General features: G+C 32.3%; 1 pseudogene; it reads left to right on the forward strand.

The window, feature by feature from the left end:
• Positions 1-11203: 11203 nt before the first annotated feature.
• Positions 11204-21309, forward strand: LOC149539707 (tubby-like F-box protein 3 pseudogene; annotated as a pseudogene).
• The last annotated feature ends 247 nt before the right edge of the window (positions 21310-21556 follow it).

Genomic DNA, 21556 nt, shown 5'->3' on the forward strand with positions numbered 1-21556 from the left:
ACCACTATTTAACAAATATTTTTCTATGCCACCAACAACATATTTTATTATAATAAAAATATGAGAAAACTACCCAATATAGTATTAGGAGTACATTATGAAAAAGTTTTCAAGAAAATAACTACAAATACAATTAATATCACATAAATCTTAGAGAATACTTTTTGTGTATAATCACCCTTCAGCAAGGGGGTCCAACCTTTTGATCCTTCTCACATGATCCTTATCAATATTCTCTAGAATTTCCTAAAAATTCAATGGCTATTTATAAGTTTTAAAAATAATACAATGTTTTTAGTGGTAATGCTTTTGGGGAAAATAGTGAAAACTTTTTGCATCAACATTTTGGATCAATTTCATCCTAATTGAAGAATCATAGAGTGTGATTATCATCATGACAATTTATCTTAGGATGTGATACAAAATATTGATGCAAAAGAGCAATTTATTTCTTAAATATCTTTACACTAAAAACTCATGGGCTCAAAAATATCATGTTAAATAAAATATTTTTTCAACCTACATTGAGCCACAAATGATTGAAACAAGCAACTTGCCATCCAAATAATTTGATTGTCATAAAATCTTTCGATACTTATCAAGGAAGATGTGTTTTGTAGGGGTCTTGGTGGACCATGCATCTTTCACTGATGTTATGAATGAAAAGATAACTTGGTTGTATTATGTATTCCAATATATGATTTGTGTCTATTCTCTATTGTGACAAAAATCAATTATTTCCATGCATCATTGGCTCTTTGAATGGCTCTAGATCATCATATCCCTTGCTCTCTCTTTTATTGTCACTTACCTTAAGGTTTATTTGTTGATCTCAGATTGGTTTTGACAATTGAGTGTCAATATACTTAAGATATTTACTAAGTTCATGCTGAGCTACTAACACATGCCAAGCATAATATGTATAGATGTCGAGTTGCAATGAGTGCCGAGTCACTCATGTGCCTAGTAGTTCAAGTGCTGAGTGAACAGTTGATGCCGAGCAAGTTCAAGTGCCGAGCAAGATAGAATTATAGTAAATGTTGAGCACTAGTATTATCAAGTGTCGAGTAACATAAAATGGACCTAGTTGTTTATGATGGCACAAACAACTATGTGAATTTTTTTTTTAGCTGACTTATGGATAGATCTCAAATCTTTGAAGATAAGATCAAATCTATTTGGATTTCCTATACAATCAACATGCAACCAATCAGAAAAATAGAAGGAATTGAGTGGGAAAAATGAATTAATCTCAATCATAGATTCATACCTAACCCTAAGCCACCAAAGTCTTTTTAAAGGGAGACAAAGACCCATAATTCAAGTATGTATGAGTGAATATGAACAAGAAAGTGATGCTAGAAAAGATTTGAAGGAAATGAAAGGGGTGAATTGATCATAATCAATTTCAAAGTGACTTAGAAGTGTGAAAGAATTGCAAAATTAGTTTGTAGAATAGAGGAGAAACTGTACAAAATTGCTACAACAAATCAAGAGGATCAAGATGGACAGAATTGTGATCTAAAATCAACAAGGCAAAGTTGTAAGTGTATTAGATCAAATATTCTACTGTTACTTTCTAACAATTGTATTAGCAAGGTGAAATCCTTTGGACTGAGGTTGACTTGACAATCATTGTAAAATCCTTTAACAAGGTGACATTCCAAGTGAGTGTTCTAAAGTCTTTTAGCTAGGCACACTTTTAACAAGGTGTTAAAATCCTTTAATAGGGTGACATTCCAAGTGAGTGTTCTAAAGTCCTTTATCCAGGCACACTTTTAACAAGGTGTTAAAATCCTTTAATAGGGTGGGATCTAACAATCCTTTGTAAGCTTTGAACAAGGTAGGCCTCTCACAGAGAAGATCATGAGAATGGTCAAACTATGTAACCTTAATAGGTGAACTTTATTGTTGCAGTAGTGAAGAATTGTGGGTGTCATCCCCACCCCAATTTTACCTTCTCATTGAAGGGTTTCTGGGTAATCATATATGCTATCAAGTGTTTATGTGGATGCATTTACTTTACATTTTATTTCAATATGTTAATACATGAATTGTTTTAAAGTTTAAAGTTTTATTGGTTAAACATTAGTACTTCTAATTCACCCCCCCTCTCAAAGTATATATTTTGCATTTGTATTTCCAACAGTTGGTATCAAAGTTGAGTTCTCATTAGGAGAAGCCTTACAACTTGGAGAAAAGATCTTGAAATGGAAGTTTACAAGTTGGGAAAGACCATTGAAAATCAAGAGATTGAGATACATCTCTTACTACAACAACTGAATGAAGCCAAAGATGCCTTGAGAAGTTCATAGAAGAGAAGTAAAGAGATGGAAGTTTACAAGTGGGGAAAGACCATTGAAAATTAGGAGATTGAGATACATCTCTTATTACAACAACTAAATGAAGCTAGAGATTCCTTGAGAAGTTCACTAAAGAGAAGGAAAGAGATTTCCATGGCAGAAAATGACACTCAATACAAAGAGATTGACACCACAAAGTTATTTGTAGATGGTAACTCCTATGAATTTGATTCAGTAATTTTGGATCTCATGGACAAGAATAGAGCACAAGCTGAGGAGATTAGAAATCTCAAGTTGGAACAAGAATCAGAAGCTATATTGCTATGTGAGGTGACTGAGCAAAAGAAGAAAGCTAAAGAAGACAAGGCCATGATTGAAGAAGACAAAAGAATTTTGGCAAAGAGATTGGAAGAAAAATTAGTAGAGCTATCTAGGATTTGAAACATGCAATTGAAATGAATTCCTATCATGAGTTGAATGTCAAGGACATTGAGATAACTACATTGAAGTTGCAGAATGAACAATTACAAAATGACCTAAAAAGAGAAAAGGAGTTTGCTAAAAGTTTCAACAAGCAAAATGAAGCCATCAAGTACTTTGAGCAACTACTAAAATCCCCTAGATCCAATAAAGACACATCAAGATTGGGATACATAAGCATTGAAGAAGGAGAATCATCCAAAGCTATTGAGGAATGAAACAACAAAGGTAAGAATTCTAAACCTACTTGTCATCACTGTGGAAAGAAAGAACATACAACTAATGTTTGTAGGAGCAAGAATACTAGTCAGAATGCCAAGCCTAACAACATGACTCACTGTCACAAGTGCAACAAACAAGTTCATCAGACACATGAATGTAGAACCAGAACCATGCATGCACCAAAATTTGAAGGACACTACTATAATTGTCAAAATTTTGGACACAGAGCCTTTGAATGTAGATCCAAGTCCACATGGTCATCAAACAAGTCAACAAATGGAAGAAGCTATGAAAATTCCTATAATTGGGATTAGAATACAAGATATAGCTATCATTATTATCAAGAGTATGAACACATCCCTAAGAATTGCATAAGAATACACTTCAATGGTAGGTACAATAGATGGTTAATTCAAAATGCATGCTTTAGTTGTTTAAAGACTAGTCATATTAGCAAGCATTGCCCAACAAGGACAAAGGCACCAACTTAAAGTTTAATGAAGGAAACGACAAGGTAGATGTTGAACACATTAAAGAAGAGATGAACAAAACATGGAGGACATGGAGGAAGAAATATGGATGCAACACATCAAATGAAGGGATCACTTCACCTGATAGGTCAAGTGGTCACATCTTACCAAACTAAGCAAAAGGAGGTTTGTGGGACTAATATTTAAAATGCTTTATCATACATTAGTTTCAAAAGAAGTTAGCACTAGAATAGATATATTAGTAGGAAGAAAGATACAAGATAATAAGGAAAATTCTATGGTTAAATCTTTAAGTTTTCATCTTACTGTCGAGTGTGAAAAGTTCTCTTCAATTACCGAGTAAAGCACTAGTATGTGCCAAGCTGATAGCCAAAGCCAGTTAAGTAGCTACCGAGTGAAGGAAATTTATATAGAAGCTAAGTAAGGGTAATTCTTATAGCTGTCAAGTGATGGGAAATCCAATGGATGCCGAGTGAAACAAAAATTGCATAGAAGTTGAGTTTACAGTTGTGCATGCACCATGCAATAAATGCTATATTTTGAACGGGTATAAGGGAAAATTTACATATTTTTCATCATTATGAACATAGAGCAAGAGTGAGTAGAGTGAAGAAGCAATTTTCAAGAAAGAATGAAGCATTTGCATGAATCAAAGTGAAGATCAAGCGTTAGATCATCATTTCAAGGTATTCTTCATCTACTGAACTACACAATTTATATATTTGTTAAATCCCTAGCTTACATAATGGCCTCAAGTTCTAAGAATCTAAAGGATAAGGAACCATTTGAAGTTTAATTAGTGAGAAATGAAGTGAAACAACCAAACTTTAGGGCCATACCAAAAGTTGCACACAAGAATGATCCAACAAGTGCATTATCAATTATTCCACCTAAGGTTGTTATGGTTCAAGATGTGAGAAAATGTTATAATTGAAAAGTAGGAGGGATTGGAGACATGGAAATTAGACAAGAATATGATAGGTTATGTGAAAATAGAATGTTGAAGGAGGAATTCAAAATTGTAGAGATGAAAGGCTTAACCCATGCCCTAGATTTTCCAACTATCTTCAAAACTGAGTGGATCAAGATTGTTCTAAGAAAAATACATGATGGATGTTTATGGATGGAAGGTGGACCCATCAAACTTTCAAAGAGAATTGTACATAGGGTTATAGGATACCCAACCCTAGATCAGCATAAGACTTTGAGAAGTGACTCTAAAGAGGTGATAGAGTGAAATGCAGGAGCAAAGTGGAACAAGAGAGGAATGACTATTGACACTATCAAAGATCCACTTCTTGATTTTGCAATGAGAGTCATATCACACAAATTCTATCAGTCAAGTAGACTAAATAGTTTTCCTTGTATAGCAATTGATGTAGGGTACAAGATAGTCAAGAAAGATCATACTTATGATCTTGCAAAACTATAGTTGCAACAAATAATGGAGAACTTAGGAGCAATAAGGAAGTCTAAAAGTGCTCAATGTAAGTTTGGTTCCATACTAATATGCATATTTTTCTATGTTCAAAATGAATTCCCATCTTTTGGTAGAGTAGGATGGAAGACCAATAGGTTAGTTGCTATGCACATAAATGAGTACATTGAATAAATGGGAGATAACTTAGAGTTAGTAATGACTAGTTACTTTGAAGATTTTAAGTAGTCAATGAAATAGAGGCTAAGAATTCCTATTTCCTGATGGAGAAATACTAAAATGATATTTTCTTTCTAGTAGACATTGACTACACCTTCATCTAGGCTGTGGTACCTAGAGTGAGATGGTTAAGGCCTCTAGGTTATGAAATAAACATTGATGAAGCATCAACTATCATCACTGCACTTCTTGTAGAAGAAGTTGATAAGACAACTAAATTTTTTGGCAATTATGATGTTGTTAAATCAAAGGTTGAAATGGAGTTAAATATTGCCTCAACCTTGAAAAAGAAAGACAAAATGGTGAGGAAGCTGAAAGCCAGATTTGGAGAAGGTACTAAAGATGAAGATGATGATGAAGAAGAAGAAGAGCAAGGCCACGAACCTCTTGCCCTAACCCAAGGCATGGGTGAAGATGTAGAAGAAGAAGGTGTCAAGGATGAAAAAGCCAAGAAAGCACCAGCCAAACAAGAACCAAAGAAGAGGAAGGCTAAAAAATAGCCTACAACAGCCAAAGGGAAAGGAAGTAGCTAAACCAAGCCTTGTAAAGCCGACTACTCTAGCTACAAGAGCCAACACAAGGGCCACCACTCAAAAGGCTAAGGAGCTCGTTAAGGAAAAGAAAAATGCTACTGAACAAAAAGGTCCTATGGAGAAGAAACTTAGGAGAAAATATGTGGCACAACCAAAGATTCATGATGAAAGAACCGAGTTATAATACACAAGCTAGTTCAAAGTGGTAAGTTATGCTCCCAAATCTAATCTTGAAAACATTTGTGACAATGTTAGAGATAATGCAGACTTAATAGGACTAAAAAATATTGAATTTAATAAACTTGGTAGAGAATACTAGAAAATGTTAGAAGAATCAGTGTATGTCATGATGGAGAAATTCAAGAATACACCTCTTGAATTTGATAACACAATGCCCATGGATTTGTATTCAATTGTTGAGAATAAATGGCACTATTGCCTAAATATGGAAAAGGAAATAAGAGAATCTACATTGGCACAAGTAATGCTAGAATTATCAAAAGGGAAAATCACAAAGAAAAATAAGAAACATGGTAGCGAATTTGCATCCAAATATAGAGCGTTCAGTATTCTGCAAAACAAGATTGAAGATGTTGTAAAGAAAGATCCACTCAAATGTGGAAGTTGATAATGGCTTGACTACTGTCAAGGAAGGAGAAGAGGATCCCTTTGAGGGAAGGAATAATGGAGAAGATGGGGATGATGATAAGGAAGGAGAAACTGAGAAAGAAAAGGGAGATAATATAGTGGAGGAGGCACAACAAAAAAAGGATGAAATGGCAACATCTGAGGAGCAACAAATAGAATAAAGTGTGCAAGACACACAATTGCCAGCATTAAGCCCCCCACATGACACAAACACACCTGTAAACACAATAAAACTGAAAGATGTTCCTGATAAATCACCTCAAAACATTAATCCATTAACTATAGAGGATTTGAAGAAGATCATTGAAAAATCCACATTACAAGCTAAATTGTGTGATAATCTAGTATTTGTTAGTATGGATGAGCTACAGAAAGCCATAGCTAACATAACCAGGGATAAGGTGAATACACAAGAACCACCTTTTATCATCCCTATAGCTGCTAGTGGCCAACCTCTAGTGCAAACATCAAAGGATACATTAGAAAAGGTTGACACCATAATAAAAGTTGTTATGATTGAACAATAGACTTTGACTACAGAAGAGCCTACAAATGATCAAGAGGATTTTATACCTAAAGCAAAAACACAAGGTGTACCTCAATTGATCATAATTGAATCAAGGAAAATTTGATGAAGAGAAGGACATATTCAAGGAAAAGGAGCAAGAAGTCATACAAACATTGGTTAATTTACCAACAATTGGCACTCCTACCAAAGTCCTTCAAGAGCCAAGCACTAATATAATGCCACTTCAAATTTTTGCACTAGGCTCAAGCTTAACAAAGGTTGCAAGTGCACTTCACTATGGAGACCTAACACTAGATGAAGAAATAGTTATACCAAAATATGACTATGCAACCATGTCCTTAGAACAGGTCAATTTAATGCAAGAGGCATTAGAGAGAAAGAAGAAACAAGAAATACTTAGGAAAGAGTATAAGAAAAGGTAGGTACTTCATGAGATCAAAGACATCTTCTTAGATGCCTTCAGCTTGCAAACAGCTAATCAAACCAAGCTTATATTAGAAAAAATGTTAGAGATTGTTAAACAGGTGACAAATGAGGACCAGGATACCAATGCAAACTCATGGAATGGTCTGAAAAGAAATTCCAAGGTAAATTTAATGAGAAGATATCAAGTGAAATAACACTATCACAAGTGGAACTGGCTACAAAGATTGAAAAAGTGAAGAAGGTACTCAAGAATATATTCTCATTGTACACAAAATTGTGTGACCCCACACTCTTCACACAAGAAATGAGGCAAAGGATTCTAAGTCTAGAAAGAAACCTAAAGATATCAGGCATGCAATTGCCACAAAGCCTAGCTCAAAGTGAGAAGCATTTCCATATAGTGCTTCACACACAAAAGGAACTAGCTGTATCAATAGCAAAAGAGGCTAACACAAGAGCCAAGCTAGTCCACATTCAAGCTTCCCTGACCCCTCACATGGAAATACTACATAAGGAACTAGCCTATGCTAAAATAGTGCTAAAGAAAGATCCTAATCTTACAACTTTGGATGGCTTAGTTCACCTTGTAGCAAAGACATCCATCCAAATCAAATCCTTAGATGTTACAATAGACAACTAGGATGTTACTCTCAAAATTATAATGGAAGTTAACAAGGATTTTTTGGCTAAATACACACTCAGTGCATAGAACCTTTGACATAAGTGTCAAAAGGGGGAGATAAAAGCTAGGGGGAGACAAATATGTAAGGGGGAGACATGTGAAAGGGGAGATAAAAGTAATAAAAGTAGATAGAGAGAAGAGCAAACAAAGGGGGAGTAAATAGCAAAGTAAAAATAGGGCATATCATATAAAGAGTATCAGAATGATTGAAGACAAAGAGTATCAGCAAGAGGAAAATCTACTCTAAGAGATTTTGGATATAGAAAAGACACATTAAGTCAAGGGGAGTTACAAAATTTTGAGGTACATAGTCCATTAAAAAAATTTGAACAATTTTGAAGCTTTGTATATATGTTGAACTATGAATGTACTATACTCAAGGGAGATTAGATTCATCATCTATAGTTAAGTGTTTTTTCCATCCATGTCAAAGGGGGAGATTGTTGATCTCAGATTGGTTTTGACAATTGAGTGTCAACACACTTAAGATATTTACTAAGTTCATGCTAAGCATAATATGTATAGATTTTGAGTTCCAATGAGTGTCGAGTCACTCATATGCTGAGCAATTCAAGTATCGAGTGAGAAATTGATACTGAGCAAGTTCAAGTACCGAGCAAGACAGAATTATAGTAAGTGTTGAGCATCAATATTATCAAGTGTCGAGTAACACAGAATGGACCTAGTTGTTTGTGATGGAAAAAACAACTATGTAAACCATTTTTGAGCCGACTTATGGATAGATCTTGAAGCTTTGAAGATAAGATTGAATCTATTTGGATTTCCTATGCAATCAATCAAAAAAATAGAAGGAATTGAGTGGGAAAAATGAATGAATCTCAATCGTAGATTGATACCTAACCCTAAGCCACCAAATTCTTTTTAAAGGGAGATGAAGCCCCATAATTCAAGTATGTATAAGTGAATATGAATGATGAAGTGATACTAGCAAATATTTGAAGGAAATGAAAGGGGTGAATTGATCAAAATTAGTTTCAAGGTGACATAGAAATGTGAAAGAATTGCAAAATTAGTTTGTAGAACAAAGGAGAAACTATACAACATTGCTACAACAGATCAAGAGGATCAAGATGGATAGAATTGTGATCTAAAATCAGCAAGGCAAAGTTGTAAGTGTATCAGATCAAACATTCTAGTGTTACTTTCTAACAACTATATTAGTAGGGTGAAATCCTTTGGACTAAGGTTGACTTAATAGTCATTGTGAAATCCTTTAACAGGGTGACATTCCAAGTAAGTGTTCTAATGTCCTTTAGCTAGGCACACTTTTAACATAGTGTTAAAATCCTTTAACAGGGTGACATTCCAAGTAAGTGTTCTAAAGTCCTTTCATCAGGCACACTTTTAACATGGTGTTAAAATCCTTTAATAGGGTGGGATGTAACAATCCTTTGTAATCTTTTAACAAGGCAAACCTTTCATAAGGAAGATCTTGAGAATTGTCAAACTATGTAACCTTAATAGGTGAACTTTATTGCTGCAGTAGTGAAGAATTGTGGGTGTCATCCCCACCCTAGTTTTGCCTTCTGATTGGAGGGTTTTTGGGTAATCATATCTGGTGTCAAGTGTTTATGTGGATGCATTTACTTTACATGTTATTTCAATATGTTAATGCATGCATTGTTTTAAAATTAAAAGTTTTATTGGTTAAAAATTAGTACTTCTAATTCCCCACCCCCACAAAGTATACATTTCCCATTTGTATTTCCAACATTATTGTATCTATTATTGAGTACTTTCCATTGGTATTGATTTTTTTCCAATTTATTTTGGACCCTATTCCTTTTACTACCTTATAATGAAGGAAGTGGTATTCAATGGAATGCCCCTTTGTTCTTGATATGGCATTCATCTAATCTAGACTCCTAATCCTAATCACACATCATGTTCTTTGATCACATCTCACAACCCCACTTTTGATCAAAACCACAAATGTTGATCACCCACTTACCTTGAGAGACATAATATCCTCACCCTATATCCACACCTTGGACTGATCACATGTTTCTAAACCCTTGATCAAACACAGATCTCCCTTAATCTAATTATAACCTTAAGGATTAATAATTTCACCCCTTGGTTATGTGCTACCCTATAATACCATATTGGGTATCTAATAGTTCATTAGGATCCTACACCCCTATTGATCCCATCGAGTATCTATCTTTCACCCATAGAGATTCTACCATTAGACATCCCTCTATCCACGAACTCTCTCTATGTCATGACTTTAGAAATTCCTTGTTGATGCAAAGCCTTAGAACCCCAAAAGTATCATGCACCAATAAAGTTCTCCTTCCTTAGTTAACCCATACTAAACCCTTCATTTTTAAGTTCATTCTCATTTGGCTGGTTACTATTTTATATTGTTAGAACTTCATTCATTGTACCCATGAGACTAAGCATTATACACTCATTTTACTTCTAACATTTGGATTTAACCATTCATCTTAATTACCTAGGATCCTTTTCTAATCATTAATATTTATTATTATTTGACTCAAACCAACTCACACTTCCCTATCATTGGCTGTATACAAAATGTTGATCACGTTTCACTTAGACTCTAACAAATTTCAATCTTAATCTTATGTTCACTGTCATTACCCAATTCTATGAAAATCACACCACCACTAATTCAACATTGAATTTTAGATTTACAATCCTTACATAATCTAGGTTTCCCACACATTTGAAACTCTAAAATACCAATACTTTTAAGTCTTACCACTCAAGATCATTATTATAGAAAACTGAATAATGGTCTTGAGTGGTAAGACTTAAAAGTATTGGTATTTTAGAGTTTCAAATGTGTGGGAAACCTAGATTATAGGTGGGAAACCTTAGATGTTCCAATCTTTGCATGGTTTTGTACAAATGAATTAACATGTAATATATGTGGCATTCCATTCCCATTTCCAATTTGGGGCCTAAACAAACACATATATCAAATTTATTACATTTTACTTGCTCTCAAATTTCCAAGTGGGTCAAATGGGGAATCTAGTTGTATGAATGAAATTATGTCAACAAGTGAGTCTTCAAGTCCAGAGGTTGAGTATTCAAATAATAACAACTGTACAATTATTTCTTCTTTAGAGAGGATAGCCTCACAGAATTTACATATTACAGGTTACTCAAGCTTGAAGCCAAGAGAAGGTGTTGTTTAAAAGTCAAAATTTTGGTCCTAATCTATGCTATATTTGGAATCATGGCATTAGCAAAGGCTAATTATCTTACATGTTTTTCATTTTCTCTATTATATTTTTCCCTTTTATACAACTTGCCATCTGCACAGGTTATCTGTTTCAAGAATTTTCTTCATTACCAACAAAATTTAATGCAACAGTTTATCGATGTTGACATTGAGCACATGGACCCTCAGATGTGCGTTGCATATGCTTGTGATATATATCAGCACCTTCACAATGCTAAGGTAATCTATTTTTCAACATGTGTACAATATTTTGCAAATTGATTGCATCACTTGATAATATGATGAGAGATTTGAAACTTTAAATATTATACCTATTTAAAACATAGGTTCTCATGCTATCACCTAGATTAGTTCCACTGATAAAATTTTACTCTTCATAATTCAGTCATAAATAAGTCATGTAATTTAGATGCTTATTTTCCTAGAGAAATGTGTCCCTTGGGTTTACCTAATAATACTTACTAATTATATCATGAACCCAACTGGATTCCATTTATTCATTTGGCTAAATATTTCAACAAATTCTACTTACTGAATAACTAAATTTTTTATCATAAGGGCATGTTGGTATCTCATCATTTTGAGAAGTTACTAATGATTGATTGATAAAGAACATCCTCCTGTGCTGTAAAGAATCTTACTTCCATGTAACTCCTGCTGACCCAAACTCCATTCAATGCTCACGACATGAAAATGGCACAACAAATAACTTAACAAAGGATTCACAAGTTCCTTTCAACATATCTTCACTTTATTGATCACAATCTCCATGATTGCTACCCCTTGCATGCAACCCCTCCACACACTCCTCAACACCATACAGTCCTCATGAACTTCATACACCCTACAACAAATATGTTACAAAAAACCCTTTACCTCTACACATCCTTCTCAGAAATGAATTCCCTCATTTCTCAAATGGAACAAGACTCATAAAATCAAAGCCCTACCTTTCAATATCAATTATCATGCACTTTGAATATCTTGAAACACTTTGAAACATGAAATTACCAAACCCACCAGTTATATGTTATCCTCAAGATAGGGTTGTCCAATATTTGATGATCAACCATTAGCAATACAATTTTTTGAATAATGTGGAAATATATAGTGGTTTAAAAAATTACTTTGAATGGTAAGTAATACAGATTATAAAGACAAAGACATAACTCTTTTCAATGTTTTGAAGGCTCGAAAGAATGTGGAATTTATCCCAAATACTCATTATTGTCCCAGTCACAGTTTGAAACCATAAGGTTGTCTCCATGCAATCAGATTTGAACATACAAAGTGAACTCACATTTCAAATAATATAAGATTTCATTTGATCTCTTACATCACTAGTATACAATGTCCATTTACAAATTGCTTTCATACAGTGAAATTCTTCACCAAAATCATTGGTTTGTTGGTCACAAAAATATGTATCAAATAGTCATCTATATCTTTTAGATGAAAGAAAATAAATCCAGTCGCTTCAGTGAGATTTTATATGCGCTAGATACAAAACTTTTTACCAAGTTATAGGAAGATCCAACGGTTTAACAAAAAGATATGATATTATTTTCAAAATTGATACTAACTGTCATAGAATATAAGAAAAGAATATGTATGCATAGCTTCGTAGGGCATCAAAATTCTCCTTCAATACTCAATTAATCAACATAAAACTTAAACAAAATAAAATATGATTGGATCAACTAAAATATATATCAAAAAATTTGAATTTTTGAGTGGTAAAATAAAATTTATTAAACCATTTGTAAGTAAACCCTTGAATGTGAGGTTTTTTGAATAAATTTGATTAAAACGATTAGATCTCTTTGTAAAAGCCATGTCCAAACTTGAAACCTTGTATTTTTGAAAGCTAATAATCCTTCTACCATTCCCAATCAAGTTTAAAATGGAATAAATTCATCTGGGCAAGTGACACATCATTGTCTTCAAGAATTTGCAGAAAATGACAGAAAACTGATTTTTTTATTCAAATTTTGTACCCAAACTCAAGTTTAGTGTTGTATACTGGAACCAAAGGGATATCCTAAGATTTAAGAAGAACCTTCCATTTTCTCTCAACAACCACATCCAATGTTCATATATTGATATCAAATAACAACTTGTTAATGTAAAACTCGCAAAGTTGTCATTGACAACTTTTTAAAGATTTGATCAGCTTTGACACAACACCAAATCACTTTGTGACATTTAAAAATGCATAACAAATAATAATAAAAACTTATCTTCCTTAAATTCTATAACAAATGATAAAAACAACATCAAAAAAACATATGATTTGGTACTAAAAATTGCATAGGTATAATGTCATTCACAAAATTTCTTGGAAAGTCTCTCCATTTTCCATCCATGTCTTCAAACATATGTTCCTCTTATTCATCAAAAATGTGAAACCCATCAACATAGGTATGCACTTCTTCCTCTATTTCCATAACTTCTATTTCTTCCATTCCACCCCTACTTTTCCATTCTTCCTGAAGGGTTGCATACACCTTTCACAAATCAATATTCATTTTCATTTTTTACTGCTTCTCACAATCTTCATTGACTTCTTTTGCCTGTTGATTAACATTTCCCAACAAGGGTTCTTGTACCTCTAATTCTAGCCTGAACATTCTTATTTTTCACTAGACTTTGAATAGGCCACACTATCTTCTTCTTTACTCTCAAGCACCAACTAGATCAATGGTGTACAATCATTCTCTCGAAGACCTCTAGATATCCAACAAGATGATTCCATAGACATTTTCAAAGAGGTTCAAAGTTTAATTTCTCTTTTTTCATATTTTCCTTTTTTATCCTTATAAGATGCAATAATTGAATTTCAACAAGACTTCCATAAGAAGTTCAATCCATCAAGTGAATCCATATCACTATGAATCTAGTGATGGCTTAAATTTCACTAACTTGATTGTTTAAGAGCCTATGGATTCCATGTAATAATCATAAATGGAAACTCCGCAATATAACATCTCAAATCCTATGCATAACTAACTTAATATGTTATATGGACCAAATCTCCTAGTAGAATAACCCAACAAAGAAAGAGATGCATAATAAAAAGGAGTAGAAGAGTGAAGAACCCACTATAATATACATTTTCCAAGCTCCCATCAGGAATGTAGTCATAAATTAGTAGCTCCTTCACTATGCCCTAGCAGTACCCTCTGAGTCAAATAGTGTTTGGATTCCTAAGTATAAAATTTGCTTTAGCTTTTACTTCAAAATCCATGTAAGATCTCAAGCCACCCTCCCCAAGCCTTCTCACTACAAACATCATGCCATCCTCTAGAACCTCCTTATACAATATAATGTATCTAGTGGCACCCATATATAAGAAGCAGCTCAAATTAGTTTATCAAGGTCCAAGTTGTGATCTCCATCTAGTGACAAAAAATTTTCTTATTTTTGATCTTCATTGGCTAAGATAATCCATTCCAATGTATATTCAACCTTTCCAAGGACAATCAACCAACTTTATGAGAGCTAGAAGAATAATCTCCATTCTCATTGACTTGAATAACCCTGGAATTAGGTTCATCCTTTTCTTCCTTCTTTTGTTTTGTGTTCCAGTATTGACACATAATAACTACACAAAAAGGTCATATTCTAGGAAAATCACCAAGAACAATAGTAGTTCCAGTACATTTTCTTAAAGTTTAATTTTTTTTATGGACAAGCATGGTTTCAGTTGTAGGAAGTTGTGCTTATTTTTGGAGGATAAAAACCAAAAGAAGGAACAAAACATAATTTGGTAAGAAATTGACCATAGAGATCGAGATTGTCACCCAAAGCGTCGGATTCTTAATTAAAAAAATACCAAACTATATAATTTTTCTAGTCAAATTATTATATGAGAGGTTTATACTTGCATTTGTAGGAACTTGCATATGTTAACTGAACTTGTTAATTGCTATAGATCATGACTAAACATACATGTGCTTAAAAAGATTTTAAAGGTAAAAGTTTTGATGTTTGTGCTTGAGAATTTTTGCAACATAAAATTTTATTTTTGAATACATGAAAAATTTAGGCATAATTTCTTGTATGTCCAACCATTTTATGTAATCATTGTTCTCTCTATTCCTTCCAATTTTTGTCGCATTAAACATTTCCCCTTAAAATTATGTCTATTTAATTGAATCCAAAAATTATGGACCTATTATATTTGTGTAGAATATGTATTATTTTATTGACTGATATGTTTTTATGCACTGAATTTTACTACTGAAAATCATTTAGAATCTATGATATTAGAAATTGTATTCCTATAACTTAGTTGTTAATACAAGACATAATCAATATTTTTCCAAAAAAAATTTCATTGAAGGGTGTAAATCTCCACTGCAATGAAAATGGTGGAAAGACTAATGAAAATAAACCCTCAGAATAGGTAGTGGGTTCTGAGTGAGGTTTTAAAGATTATAACCAAGTCTTCATACGTCACTCTTATATATAGGGTAATGCTTAGCTGAAGTTGTGTGAAATGTACTACAAGGTAGAGTAGAAATGTGAGTTTTGAAGAATGATGTTATAAATCATTAATCCTAACTTATAACACATTAATTCTTTGTTAGAGTAGGATTTCCTCATTTAGTTGGATTTTTAAACATTATTATCACACTGGTAACCTATATTATATTTTCCTTTATAGTTTGGTGTTTTCAAATGATATTTGATGGACAGTGACCTTTCCAATTAATCATTGCCATGATTGGGATTAAAAATTGTGGATATTGTTCTTACTTACACTTGCACAACTTTAAATGCACCTTTAAATTAATGGAGTTCTCATTCGCATACTTTATTTGTACTGAACTACAAATTGATGTCTTTAGAAGAATTATATAATAGTGGATATGGATAGGAACTTTGTTTTTAGTAGTGTGCTTTATGCTGTCAAATCTTAAGTATTTATGTAATGGCAACATTTCTAGTAATAAAGGGCTTGATTGTAGCAATATTTTTGGTAAATGAGTCTAAATTATAATTTACATATACTCTTTGATTTCACTTGTTTTGAGTGTTGTTTTTCAAAGTTGTTGCCAAAAGAACTACAATGGCAATCAATTCTAGCTTCTTTTTTCTGTATGGACGTTCAAAAGACTAAACTAATATCTCAAAATGTTTTTCCAAACTAAGTGTACTAGAATCCAAACATAAACTTGTAACTTCAAAATACTTTTATAAATGGTTTTAATATTTTTTTAAGAAATCAAGTTAAATTGAGTGATTGCATATTGATTGAAAGATTGTGAATATGTGGGTTTGTCCAAAGATGTGGACTATTATGGATTGCATTCAAAATATGAGTGGTGAAACCCAATGATTTGCACATGTGTCCTAAAAAATCATCAAATGTTTGGATGTGTGTTCTGACTTCAAAGTTTTATATCAAAATTTTGATATGTAAATTATTGTGTTTTTGATGGGTTTAAGTATTTTTTAAAGTAAATGAATGGGTTTGTTTGTTCTAATTCAATTTTTTGTTGTCAACATGGGTGTTGTAATCCATTTAAGGGTTAAATTTTGGTAGGTTGAGATGTGTCTTTTTTGAAGGTGTAGTTTGGAATGAGATTTCTTTGCGCAGCTCATCTTATGTTTTGAGTCTAAGTTTGTGGGGTTGTATAGCCTTCATAAATGAAAGCATATGGGAACGTTCTCTAAATCTGGTGAAGAATCTAAGACATGACAATAGGAGGGTCATGATTTACAAGGAAATCAAGGAGATGGCTTAAAAAACATTTGTGGAAAAAATACATTTACTATTTTCCTTGCATGATATAGAAATCTTAATAGAAATTATGCAACAAACTAATTTGTATTTACATATATCTTGGATGGTTTACATAGAACTACATAGTTGATCATCATAGAAATGATTTAGATGAATATAAGTTCCATTTAATCAAGAAATAAATAAATAAAATTAATTTGTATGGATAAATTTTTTATTCAATTAAGGGTTAGTTTCTCGGTTTCAAGAATTGTCCTGTTATGATCATGAACAAATGTTATCTTATGTGAAAATGGTTAGTTGTATTCCTTTTTAGTTGAGAAAAAAATAGAGCAAGTCTTGAATCTTGAATTGAAAATATTTTTATAAATGGCTTTAATATTTTTTTAAGAAATCAATTAAATGAAATTGAGTGATTGCATATTGATTGAAAGATTGTGAATATGTGGGTTTGTCCAAAGATGTGGACCATTATGGATTGCATTCAAAATATGAGTGGTGAAACCCAATGATTTGCACATGTTTCCTAAAAAAATCATCAAATGTTTGGATGTGTGTTCTGACTTCAAAGTTTTATATCAGATTTTTGATATGTAAATTATTGTGTTTTTGATGGGTTTAAGTATTTTTTAAAGTAAATGAATGGGTTTGTTTGTTCTAATTCAATTTTTTGTTGTCAAGATGGGTGTTGTAATCCATTTAAGGGATGTGTCTTTTTTGAAGGTGTAGTTTGGAACGAGATTTCTTTGTGCAGCTCATCTTATGTTTTGAGTCTAAGTTTGTGAGGTTGTATAGTCTTCATAAATGAAAGCATATGGGAACGTTCTCTAAATCTGGTGAAGAATCTAAGACATGACAATAGGAGGGTCATGATTACAAGGAAATCAAGGAGATGGCTTAAAAAACATTTGTGGAAAAAATACATTTACTATTTTCCTTGCATGATATAGAAATCTTAATGGAAATTCTGCAACAAACTAATTTGTATTTACATATATCTTGGATGGTTTACATAGAACTACATAGCTGATCACCATAGAAATGATTTAGATGAATATAAGTTTCATTTAATCAAGAAATAAATATTTTTTTTTAATTTGTATGGATAAATTTTTTATTCAATTAAGGGTTAGTTTCTCGGTTTCAAGAATTGTCCTGTTATGATCATGAACAAATGTTATCTTATGTGAAAATGGTTAGTTGTATTCCTTTTTAGTTGAGAAAAAAATAGAGCAGGTCTTGAATCTTGAATTGAAAATTATGTTCTTTCTTTTTATTTGCAGCCCAAACCAAGAGACTCTCTAATCCAATGTTATATATAGCGAAATAGAGCTATATGTACTTATGATTTGTATTTAGGCTTGAATCCATGTAAGGTTTCAATACTATGCTTCTCGTTGTTTTTTTCTAGCTTGTAGTTTTAATCTCCCTCTCTCATTTTTATGTTAGACATGCAACATTATATATGTTCTAATTTTTGTATTTTGCATCTATGTGAGAGCTATCAATACAATGATTATGCCTAGGTTTTGTTGAGATCACTTAGTGTTGATTGAAGCCATATAAGCTAATTTTTTTAAGGTCTTAAAGTTGTTTTGGAGGCACGTGCAAGAGTTTTTCCATTTTTTCCTTTTTTAAAAAAATTAAAAGAGAAGATATGTTTACATTAGATGATTAATTTAGAAAAAAAAAATACATAAGAGGATTAAGGTTAGTTTATTAGTTTTAGACAATGATGGGGTTAAATAATTTTGAATTGAAGTAGAAATGAGTATTTTACAATTGTTCATTTAAATTGGTTGCAATGGCCAATAATTTTTGCTTATTCAAGGAAACAAAACTCTATGTGCCAAGGCTCTATGCATATTTTTGCATGGTTAGGTGGTTTATTTTTGGCCAAGCCCAAATATTTGATAATTATAGTGACTTTTGAATTTTTTCAATATTGACCAATACCTATTTTTTCTCCATAAATCATCTTCTTAAGGAAAACGTGGATCCGATAATTGTTAAATTCTAAAAATTAAATCTATACAAGCATGCCAAACTCTAATATTTTGTACATTTTTAATTCAAATAAATTAATGATGTGATGTGACTATTTCTTGGCATGTTGTTTCTTGCTATTTTATTTATGGATCATTTGAATTTTGAACATTAGAATATAGTGCACAATATTATTCACATTAGTATGAGTGACATGGGGCAAACAAAGCTTACCTTTTTATTCTTCAAATCAATGTTAATGAACCTTACAGTAATTTGTAGCTTGCTAGGTTTACATACAATTGTTAGTGTACTTCTTGGGTTCTTTATTTGTCTCCTTCCAAGCTATGGATAGCTTTTCCACGAAACTCTATTCTAGCTGGAAATCCATCATTTAGCGCATCACTTTCTTGATATTGTTTATCTATTCCTTATTTCCCTTTGGGGTGAACTCATAGAGGTTTTTTATTAATTCATCACTTTCTAGTTATTGTTTTTCTCTATTAATTATTTCCCTTGTAATGAATTCACATGGGATCTTTGTTTTTATTTGCATTGGATTTGTAACTATTCTTTTCCATTGGGGGTAGGTCACAACAGAATTGGATCTTGTAGTTTATCCATTTAAGCATTCAAAATTTGTGTGGTTAAAGCTATGACTTCTTCTAGGATTTGAATGTAGGTTTCTTCTTGGATGATATTTTGCATGAACTTATCTTGCTTGACCCTTTCTCTTGTGTTGTCAAAGAATGAAATATGTTGAATATTAAGTTGTTATTCTACAATGAATAGTAATATTAAAGCCCATTTATTCTATTGGCTTTAGCTATTTGAAATTTTAATAGAACTAAATGCTCTTATTTTTCGTAACGTCTCATGAGGCATTAAACATGAATGGGGAACTTAACAAGCACCAACTTTCTTAGATGATATACATGAAAATCAAAGAATTGTAAAGCTCATTTACTTGATATATGATGTTGATGGAGTTATCTTATTTTCTTGATCTATGATGTCGATAGAGTTTAACATATCAAAATTGATTTAGATATGTTCTTCAATCTTTAAGATACTTTTTAACATTTTTCATTACTTGCTAAGACTAGAAAATTTCTTCTTGTTGCTTGTAAATTCAGACATGCTACTATTGCAAATTATGTTATCTCCCTCAACATAGAAGACATGTCAAGGGAAAATAATACATACATAGGAAAACTTAGGCAGGTGAATACATTATTCTCTGATTTAAATTAATATTTAACATGCATCTTTATATCTATTATTTCACATTAGTATGTCTTGTGAATTAGACATCTCAGACATACAAATATGAATAAAACTAAAGATATCAATCCTAGTCATTGTAGTAGACAAAATAATTCCTGATCTTATGAATCTTATTTTAGATGAATGGAATGGTTACTATCATATTTGTTTGTTATAGTGGGTAGTATTTTTCCATTTGGAGGAACACAATGAGTATTTTGATATTATAAATTATTGTATGGTCTTATGAATCTTATTTTAGATTAACAGAAACTATCAGTATCATATTTATATTGTTATAGTGGTAGTATTTTTCCATTTGGAGGAATATAATGGGCATTTTGATATTATAAATAAACTGCACAAATTGAGAAACTTGGACTGATTTTAGAAAGTTCTTTTTCATATGCCATTTTTTGTTTTCATTTCTTCTAGGTCCAATTTTCTAGGAACAAAGTTCACAATATATGATAACCAAAATCCTCATAGTGGTGCAATAGCATCGACAAATCATGGAGGGTGATAGGTTGGCAAAGATTCCCCTAAGGTTCCAATTGGGAGCTATGTTAAAGCCCATATTGCATATGAATTGAATGTCTTAGGAGAAAGGGGCCCCTAAGGCATATGCAATGTACAATGGATTTGATCCCAAATTTAGCCATAGAAATAGGAGGCCTTCTCCCACTCCTAGTGAATATTTTTTATTGAGATTAGATTCCTTGGCATCCTTTCCTCACTTTGATTCCAAGTTCGGTGTCATTCATAGTAGTTCTTTCCCTAGGCATATAATTAATTGTAGCTTTAAAGAAGGTCTATTGGTCTTGAAAAATAAATCATCAAGGTGACATGAACAACTCTAGTAATGGTGTTTGAATTTCTGAGGGTGTGTTATAGTTGCTTCTATTAAGAATTTTTAGCTTATTTCAACTACCAAGCCCACTCAATTTGTCTCTCAAAGTGACCATGACAAGATTATTCTTCAATTGGTAAGGTTGGAAGAGACATGTTCACAATGGATTATCGCTACCCATTATCAACATTTTAAGCATTTGATATCTATCTTATTATTTTTGAGACAAAGTTGGCCTATGAATAGTGAGGAAAGTTCCTACTTAACATTTGTTTCAACTACATTGAAAGATAAATCTGAAGTGGCTTACCAATGTATATTGGTTTGATATGGCTTATGAATATGTATTTGGTGTAAGAAATTACTTTGTTTCATTCTCATCTGTGTTCTCACACTATTCTAGTGTTTTCAAGGTGTGCCACCATCAAATAAGGTAGTTAACAAATGAAACTATAACAAATAGTTTTAGCTAAGTTTTAAACTAATATAAGCT

Source organism: Cupressus sempervirens, chromosome 9 (genome assembly GCF_028749045.1).
Source record: "Cupressus sempervirens isolate cs-2001-9-10 chromosome 9, ASM2874904v1, whole genome shotgun sequence".
Taxonomy (NCBI): domain Eukaryota; kingdom Viridiplantae; phylum Streptophyta; class Pinopsida; order Cupressales; family Cupressaceae; genus Cupressus; species Cupressus sempervirens.